Source organism: Haliotis asinina, chromosome 6, assembly GCF_037392515.1.
Source record: "Haliotis asinina isolate JCU_RB_2024 chromosome 6, JCU_Hal_asi_v2, whole genome shotgun sequence".
NCBI classification, from domain to species: Eukaryota; Metazoa; Mollusca; class Gastropoda; order Lepetellida; family Haliotidae; genus Haliotis; species Haliotis asinina.
In genome coordinates this window covers 15,564,059-15,574,255 of record NC_090285.1, presented here as the reverse complement: position 1 = coordinate 15,574,255, position 10,197 = coordinate 15,564,059, and the positions used below count along the sequence as shown (strand labels likewise).

The following is a 10,197-nucleotide window of genomic DNA, read 5'->3' as shown; positions in this document are numbered from 1 at the left end:
TTATATACTATATGATTATTGTGGGTGGAATATTACTATAGTGGGGAAAGATCCTACGATGTAAAAATTGTGGACAAAATTCCGTGTGGGTGAAGTTCCTGTGTGCAGAGTTCAGGTCTGTGGTACAATAGTTCATACCAGCCCTAAACCAATTGTGCTCATCCAAGATCTAGATGTGAGCTAAGATGGATTGCTGTGTTTGAAAGCGCACCCATTTAACATAGTGCCAGAGAATCACCAGTCTCTATTATGCAGCATATATAGTCCTGGAAACAAGTAAGGGAAAAATTGAAAGTACCATCGTTCCTTTATTTCCAGATTGTCACCCACATGGCAAAATAAAGCATGGCAGGAAACACGGAAAAGACTACAGGAACACTTGCACTTTCGTGTGTTCATTTATTCATTCCCTTGTGTATATGTCTTCAGGCATAAAATGCAAACGAGGTGCGCGCGAAGAGGATGAGCTTTGCTTGCTTCACTGAAAATACCTGCTTTTCTCACAATTGCACAGAAGATATACTCATGGAAACGAATAAGGGAACACCTGAAAGTACACGTGTTCCTTTGTTCCATTCCAGGTTTTTTCATAAGCTTAGTATTAGTGGATGAAAGTCTGGAAAAGAATAAAGGAACACTTTCCCTTCTGTCACAGCCGCTCCATCAATACATCAATACATACTACCACTGGTGGGGTATCGGCGCTGTATAAATGACGGTCTTAATATGTTGGGAGCGGTGGGATAGCCTAGTGCTTTAAGCGTTCTGTCGTCACGCACAAGACCCGGGTTCGATTCCCCACCTAGGTACAATGTTTGAAGCCGATTTCTGGTGTCCCCCTGTCGTGATATTGCTGGAATATTGCTAAAAGCGGCGGTAAACCAAACTGACTCACCTGATGCACCGTATATACGTTGATGAAGTTTTTGGCCCCCGTGACTTCTATCTCAAAGGGGAAAAGTGGTGATAATTGTGACATAAATGTACTCTTTGTTGTGAATCGAGTTTATTCACCTGCTGGTCATTTGGTCAGCTGCATAAGTACTTAAGTCCACAGTAGTGAGTGAGTTTAATTTTACGCCACACTCAGCAATATTCCATCTATATGGCGGTGGTCTGTAAATACTCGAGTATAGGCCAGACAATCCATTGATCAACAGCATGAGCATTGATCTGCGCAGTTTGGAACTGATGACATGTGTCAGCAAGCCTGACCACCCGATCCCGTCAATCGCCTGTTACGACAAGCATAGTCGCCTTTTATTGCAAGCATACGAGAGTTGGCTGAAAAGTTCTCAGTCTGAGTGGTTTTTTCCCACCAGGTAGAGACAGGTGTTTACCACCAATGAGGACAATCATTTAGTGAATCATAGACACAAGAACTACAAACGTACGAATAGTTTTATCTCAACTACAGCTCTTTTGGTAAACCTACCCTCTGAAATCATCAGAAATGGACAAAACTGAATACAGGGCAGTCATCAAGTACTTGCAAAAGAAAGGGATGTCCCCAACACAGATACATGCTGACATGGTCTCCACTCTAGGGGATGATGCTCCTTCATTTTCCACAGTAAAGAAGTGGGCTGCAGAATTTAAGCGTGGCAGACAAAGCCTTGATGATGACCCACGCTCAGGAATGCCTTCAACAGCAACCACTCCAGAAAACATCACGCGTGTGCTCGATATGTTGATGGATGATCGACGATTGACTACTCGACATATTGCTAGTGTAGTGGGCATCTCTCATGAGGGGGTTGAGCATATTATCACCAACGAATTAGGAATGACTAAAGTTTCTGCAAGATGGGTGCCAAAGCTCTTGACAGCAGAACAGAAACGTGTCAGGTTCCAGACGTCCCTTGACAATTTGCGTCGTTTTGAAGAAGATCCCGATGATTTTGTGGCACGATTTGTAACCATGGATGAGACCTGGATACATCACTTTCAACCAGAAACAAAACTACAGTCAAAACAGTGGAAGCATCCTGATTCACCAGCTCCGAAGAAAGCCAAGTCTGTTCCTTCAGCTGGAAAGGTTGATAGCATCAGTCTTTTGGGATTCCAGGGGTATTCTGCTCATTGATTATCTTGAAAAAGGTCAAACTATCAACGGCAGATACTATGCTGATCTACTGAACCAGTTGCGAGAAGCAATCAAAGCCAAACGACGAGGGATGATCGCTAGAGGTGTCCTCTTCCACCAAGACAATGCGCCTGTTCACAAATCGGTGGTGGCCATGTCAACAATCCGCGATTGTGGCTTTGAACATATTGACAATCCTCCTTATTCACCTGATTTGGCTCCTTCTGACTTCCACCTGTCCCCCAAAATGAAAAAGGAACTCGCCGGTCGCCATTTTGCAAGTAATGATGACGTCATTTCTGCTGTGACTGATTGTTTTAGGGTAGCTGAAGAAGATTTCTTCCTGACCGGGATTCGGGCCTTGCAGCATCGCTGGCAAAAGTTTGTGAACTTGGAAGGGGACTATGTAGAAAAATAAATTACAAACGTGGACTTTGTAACTTTTTTTCACAGTGAGGCTTAGAACTTTCAGCCAACCCTCGTAGGTTGATGAAGGCCTATTCTATCCCGGGACCTTCACGGGTTAGTCCACAGTCCACTGGTACTTCTGAGTGTCACTTGTTCGAATAGTACAGATCCGTGAACATCCGGGTTAGTACTGGTCTTCAGTAACCCATTCTTGTCATAAGAGGCGACTAACGGGATCGAGTGGTCTCGCTCGCTGACTGGGTTGACATGTCATCCTATCCCAATTGCGTAGATTGACGTTCCATGCTGTTGATCATTGGATTGTCTGGTCCAAATTCAATTATTTACAGTCTGTCGTCATATTGCTGAGTGCGTCGTAAAACAACAAACCAACCAACCAACCTCGACCGGAATTGATAAGTATAACATATTCTTATGAAACGTGAAGTTCACATAAAATTGATTGGTTGTTTTGTTCAGGTCCAAATTGCTTAGAAAGATCCTCATGCTGTTGATCACTGAATTGTCTAGTCCAGATTCCATTATTTACATACTGCCCCCATAAAACGGAAGTATTGCAGAGTGCGGCGTAAAATTAAACTCACTACTAGCACGGGGGGACTTAATGTCCCGAGCGTCTCATTGAAAGATCAAAAGGATTTAGTTTCAGCGTATTGTAGCACTTCTGGCACGAGTGCGAAGTGTACGAAGACTGGGCGTGTTTATTCTCGCGGTACAAATACGTGAAGGTGGGCGAACAGTTCAACGAGTCCTACAGACAAGGCAGCGAAGTCAGGTCGACACTTGGGGAGCACATGAGCTGGATTGGCACAAGTGAGTCTGACGTCACCGCTTGTCCTTGGTAGACTTCGGAAACCGTGTGTATACTGGTCGCCCTGCCTCACAAAGTTATACACATTCTTAGTCCGCCACGTGTTTCAAGAGCACCGGCTGTGTTTAAAAATATACAAATAAGAATTTCAAGGCTGATGACTGACTAGCTATCTCTTTAGCTAAGGCTGGTCCCGACATGCTTGACATATGTCTGACAAGTGTCGGCAGTTCCCATGGGCTTAATCTGCTGAGCTGGTCACACTTTAGACCAGCTTGACCTATCTCCGACAAGTGTACACCATAAATAGTGTTCCCTTCCTCATTGATACACTTATGACAACGATAAAGAAGTGAATGCCAGTTTCGTACACCCCTTCTCTTAAAAGTCCCCATAATCTTCCATTGCGGTCATGACACAAGCTTTCGAATCTTAAGCTGACTAATGGCGTCCACCTACTTAACTAAGTGAGGGAATCATCCGATTCATCGTGGTCGGATAACTCAGTCCATTTTGGTATCCCCCGCCGTGATAATGTTGTATTATTGCCGAAAACGGCGTAAAACTCACTCATTCATTCGATCCCTGTTTTTGACAAACATGATCTTATCTTTGAAGGGCATTTAGAAATGAAATGCATAAGATAAGCAAGGTGTAAGTATGTCAACTTCTTTGTTGTGAATAACACACGATGATAACCCGATGAAGACGCAAGTTTACACACCGAAACGTCGTGTCATGTGATGAAGGAGCAGGCGTACATCCTAAAACGTGTGTCATTCACAATACAATGAGTGAGTGAGTGGGTTTACTTTTCCGCCGCACTCGGCAGTATTTCAGCTATAAGGCAGCGGTCTCCAAATAATCGAGTCTGGACCAGACAATCCAGTGATCAACAGCATGAGCATCGATCTGCGCAATTTGGCTACCGATGAAATGTGTCCACGAGCCTGACCACCCGATCCTGTAAGTCGCCTCTTACGACAAGCAGAGTCGTTTTATACTGGCAAGAAAGGGTTGTTCACAATACGGAACTTGGCATCCATAAATCTTGCTTTCCACAAAAATGATCTTGATAGACATGACATGACCAGTATTGCACTGGGTGCTCTCGTAGCATCATGAGCTCTCGACGTGTAACTGCCTCATCATCGTGTACATCAATGTCACCTGCTTCAAACAAGCTCGTACACTGGGCGCTCTGGCAGCTGTAGTGGGCAGATCAGACAACACAGAGTACAGTGTACGTGCCATGTTGAATGTCTTCATGTGTACTACTTCACCTGCTTTATGGGGAAAGAGAAAGAGGGAGGTGTGTGTGTGTGTGTGCGTGCGTGCGTGCGTGCGTGTGTGTGTGTCGGGAGAGGGAGGGAGGGAGATCTCGATAAAACCTGTTTCGTACCTGTTAAAACTGATATGGTTTTGCCACTTTCAGAACATATAGTTTAGATAGGATAAATATGAGAAGATCAGGGTTATATTTGGTCGTCAGTAACCCATGCTTGTCTTCAGTAACCCATGCTTGTCGTCAGTAACCTATGCTTGTCGGAAGAGGAGTCTTGCAGGATCGGGGGCTTAGGCTCGCTGATTGGTTCACACATGTCATGGGATTCCAATTGCGCAGGTCGATGCTCATGCTGTTAATCACTTGACTGTCTGCTCCAGAACCGATCATACACAGGGCGCTGCCATATAGCTGCAATTCACTCATTCACTCCAACAACTAAGAAACCAAACCAAACTGGCAACACACCTTTATCTGAATCCCTTTCTCAGAACAGTAAAGGTTTATTCACCTAGCAAGAATGTTGCAATTGTGTTTTAGAAAAATAGAAAACCGAAACGTCCTTGACTGTGCCCGACTTTTTCATTTACTTACATTGCATGCACATTGGTAACAGATGTTTTGTGGGGGTGTATCATTTAGGCTTCGTTTAATTTAATGTGACCTACACCGTTGTAGATGTTATTTATTGATTTTTCCTTCATTCTCCACTAACAGGCACCAGTTCTCATTTGTTAACGTTTGAAAACGAATTGTATTTCTTCCTTTCATGCTATGTAATAAATCAAAATTGGATAGTGCCTAGATGTGATGTTAAAACGACTTCCCAGTTGTAGATATTCTCACACAGACACTCAAAAGCAGACCATTTGAAGATTTTGTCACGTGACAGATACGTTACCTCTAGAATGCCATTTGGGGTCAAGTTTATACATTTTACATTTTGCCTGCAATTTTAACGTATTCATTTTAAAGCTTAAGTATCACAGTACTAAGAAAAAGAAACGTGCATCAACTGAAGGTATTTACCATTAGTGTTCCAAAATATTATATTTTCTTATTTCCTGATATTGCTCCGAATGCTTTCCCATCCACATGCATATGAGCTAGTATTTAAGCGGTAAGGGTCAGTCTAAGTACACTTAGCCTCAGTGCTTTGCGAAACGAAAGCCATGAGGTTAAGTTTAGTTAGACTGTGGTAAGGGTAGGCTTGTTATTTGATAATCTAGAGAAATTTGTTTAATGTATTCTCGAAATTTATAAAGTACTATTTTAAATAGGTTGCCAGTAATACAGTTACATAAAAAAGATGTAAAAGTTTAGATGGATAGTTAGTGGTTTGACGATTCATCGACACGCATCGAGGCATCGATCCAGTGGCCGTTGATACAGTGAATCGATAAGACGTTTTACATTGTCGTATATCCCCATACGATACTTAAAATGGGCCGCGAAATATATCGATGTTTAACTTGGAATATTGCCGAATCGCGTTATCTGTCACGATAGACTGTTTTGAGTTGTTGTTTTTTTCCTTAAAATCAGCACATATTAAGATGTTGGTCTATTTTCTATGTTTTCTGTTTATAACAGTATTATAATCAAGGTTATTACACCCCTACGGCTTACGATCAACTAACCAAAAATAACCCACCCTTGCCCACTGGCTTGTCATCTCTTATCACGACGAGCCTCATGTCAGCACACTACACACCAACCCCTTCAACTGTATAAACTCACGTCCATGCCATGTATATATTTATCTTTGTCCATATGTTTAGTTTCTTTCGCTTGATAACGGTGTTAGAATCTACACCGAAACGTCTCATCCACTGCAAGAAAGAAGTCGTCTATCCATAAAAGTCTTCATCCTCAGTATTGTTTAAAGGTCACATGCAACGTAAAACACAACTTTGCAGATTCTGGTACCTTTCGGTATGCACTTACCGAAACAAATCATACAAAAATGCCAATTCAACCTATAAAGTTGAAAAAACGCGATGAAAAAAAAGCCCGCGAAATCGGAGTTCAAACGTTTCACTAAATCCCCCCCAGCACTGGGGGGAAAACTGGTTTCAACAACCTTTAATCTATTTTATACTTGTTTTTAAAGAAGAGCTTAATGTGATTTTTCTCAGAGTAATGTTTCCTTCATTTAAACCTTGTTTTTGTTTTGAACTTAAGGTGTTTTGCAGTTGGTGTTAAAATTAAAGGTTTTTAGGTTACTTATCGTATCGTATTCCTTATATGTACGTTCATATCGTACCGCGGCTTGAGAGCACAATGTTTTGGCAGTATCTCGTCATGACTAAAGTTTTACAATCGTGATATATTGTATGACAAGTTGACCTTGTATGCCAGTACCTGCACTGTGGTGTTACAGTACATACACATTAACTAATTTTATATCTGAAGAGAATATTTGCCGCACGAATAAAGCAGTAATGTATATAACACGTGAATGTTTATAGCTTGAAATACTATAGAGTGAGAGCGGACCCAAGTCAAACCCACTCATTCACCAAATGGACATACCGTATCTGCTCTAACGCAAGACCTCTACTAACTATAAATATATATTTGTCTCCACTGAGTAGGGTATACCTACCTAAACTGCTCTCAAAAAAATTATCAGTGAAATGTGGACATTCAATATATGCCGTGACTGATAATGGTGGTGGCTATATAAAACGGCACCATATTTCCCTGGCGTGAACGGTCCCCAAACACCATGGACAAAACATCTCGATTATGAAAACGACGACACGAACACATTGTATACAAAATTACAAACACAGACAATGAGACACCGGGTGTTGAGGCGTGTACCTGAAAACTGCTTCGTAGACCTTCCTTACCATGACGAAACTATGTTCACTGAACTTTGCAAGGAATATTCGTTTTCGTTTCATACAGAAGTTTTGTTTTATATGTGGCAGGTTAAATCGAGGTCAGGCTTGATCCTAACATACAAACGTGCCATACGCTTTGGTATTACATAAATTAAATCCCGACATAACCTGTGTCAATATTTGTAGTTCTTTATATCATCTTCTGAACACTATAGAAATGAAGAACATTTTTCCATTACATTCAGATGAGTGATTTAGTTTTACGCCGCACTCAGCAATATTCCAACTATTTGGCGGCGGTCTGTAAATTATCGAGTCTGGACCAGACATTCCAGTGATCAACAACATGAGCATCGATCTGCATAACTGGAATACGATAACAACCAAGTCAGCGAGTCTAACCCCCCGATCCCGTTAGTCGCCCCTTACGACTGAAGGTCAGTTCTAACCTGGATCTTCACGGGCCCACATTCAGGGGAAGGATGGGGCTACAGATCAGCTGTAATTGCAAGTGTGCCTACGTCCGTTAGCGGAAACGCGGAAACAACAATCACACTCCTGAAGTCAACAGTAATCTCTTCCTCAGATTACAGCTGCCATGCAGAGTAATGGGTCATTCGAGGAAATATGAAAGCAGGAGCAGCTTAATGATTATTGTTATTGGTGATGCTGTTCATGTCGCTGCTATTATGATTATCATTATTATTGGTGGTGCTGATGTTGACATTCGTTGATGTCGCTGCTTGATGATGATGATGATGATGATGATGATGTCAACCAAGTAGACCACACCGTGTAATACGCGCTGCTGATGACGCGATTGCCATGGAGCAAGTAAAACACTGTAAACTTTCAAAACATACTGAAACACAAGTCACATTAACCTATTCAGACAATGACCTACTTTTCACCCGATCCGAATTTTCTCGTGTGAAAGTGAAAAAAGACACCACAAACAACTCTGGTTAAACTGAATTCCATTTCCCGGTTTCATAAAAAATGGTATTTACAAATGAATTTTAATTTTATACTAATAACACCGTATTGCTATAGTCTATGTCGAGGTTCAGGCAGCATACCTTAACTATGGTATCACAGACTGCCCCTGTTTGATGAGGTTTTAAAATCATTCACAATGCATTTGGCTCACTGGTTATACCTGTTATGTGTTTTTTGCGCTTATTCAGCGTGGTTCTGTAACGCACAGTGAGGATGATGTCATATCAGTTGCGTACCAGATCGCCAAACGTTCATAGCGACAGGGCCTCGTTATGAGATTTCCATGATTTCCAAGTTTCCGTTTGTCAGAGTTCGCTGTACGACGTGTTTGAAAGGATTAGAAGGAGCGTATTTTTGCAATTCACAAGTGCTAAGACTTATCAACATACTGATTAATATTTATGGATCCAGTTAAATGACAGTCTAAAACTTCTGGACTGGTTATAGCACTAATTTGCACAATAGGACGGAACCCATTAAACAGGAAACGAGACTGTCATGTAATCAATGTTTTGACATGGTTGCTTCTTGACTCATTAAAGCGACAATTAGGCTCTATTCAAATACAGTTGTACACTTTGGTTTGCAAAATTATTACATGAAATGAGAATTACTGTGATTGGATACATATACAACGGATTGTTGCTTCACATTCTTACGGGCTGTTACTGAGCGAGCACATTTCAATAAGGATTGTTATAAGATATATGACGGAGGGAACGTGTACTGATGACGTTTCCTTCAAATGTTTATCATCATCAGATTATGCTCTTTTACAGTAAAATGCGATATCGGTGTCATAGATGTAATCAAGGGGGATAACTCTGCCTCCAAAACTGTTTGATGTCATTTACGGCGAGATGTCTAGACAATCTTGTAAACGTGCAAAGAGAAAATCACCACCAAAACTGAAAGCATTATGCAAGATGGTAGTCAACAAATACTGAAAAGAGACTTTAAACAGCATCTTTGTTCATGACGTATATCCACAAAGACACAAGAATTGAGAGCTATCTTCATTGTTTACATACTGTCTGAAGATTGAAGAGACACCAGAATTATGGTAGTCTAAACCCGAAATTTGCCCAAACTCTCAAGATCCCCAAATTTGACTCTCATCACATTGTTAACAAATCTGTGTGCCAGGGTGTGCAGAACAGGAGTAGATGCTGCCGGAATATCAAGCAGTGCTTGGTCCATAGTAAAGACAGTACAAGTAAAGCACTGGTTTGAACATATCAGTGTTTGAAGATTTTATACACATTTTATACACATGAACTGGAGAGGGGTGCATTGATTTCGTACATGACAAGCATGGGGCTGGAGGGTGGTCCTTTACTTTGAACACATATAATTTTAATAGTAGCAAATAAACCCATTTCAATTCAAAAGACGCCTCGGTGACGAGGGATTCAGAAGTCGATGAAATCATGACTTAGTTCATTTTGGGCTTTAGCATGGCAGGGATCGATGACTGGGCAGTAACTAAAATAATGTTGTTTGAACGGGCACAGACCTTGACTTAGCTTGACGTTTGCTGAATAATATTTCATGCATCTGCTGATCTTTTTGGGTGACATTTTCACTGCTTGCGTGATATGGAGGACAGATAGTCTGCCCTGAGACTTGAACGTCGATGGTTCGTTCAACCCTCGATCCCATGATGTGTCACCACCACCACCCCGAGCCAAAATTTTTTGAACGGTCCCACTCTGAAGCTTAATTAATTCACACC

General features: G+C 41.6%; 1 protein-coding gene across 1 annotated transcript in view; it reads left to right on the top strand.

Moving 5' to 3' along the window:
- The window catches only part of LOC137287230 (uncharacterized), a 66,238-nt gene that overhangs the window by 6,386 nt on the left and 49,655 nt on the right, over positions 1-10,197 (top strand). The gene's annotated exons all lie outside the window — the stretch shown is intronic.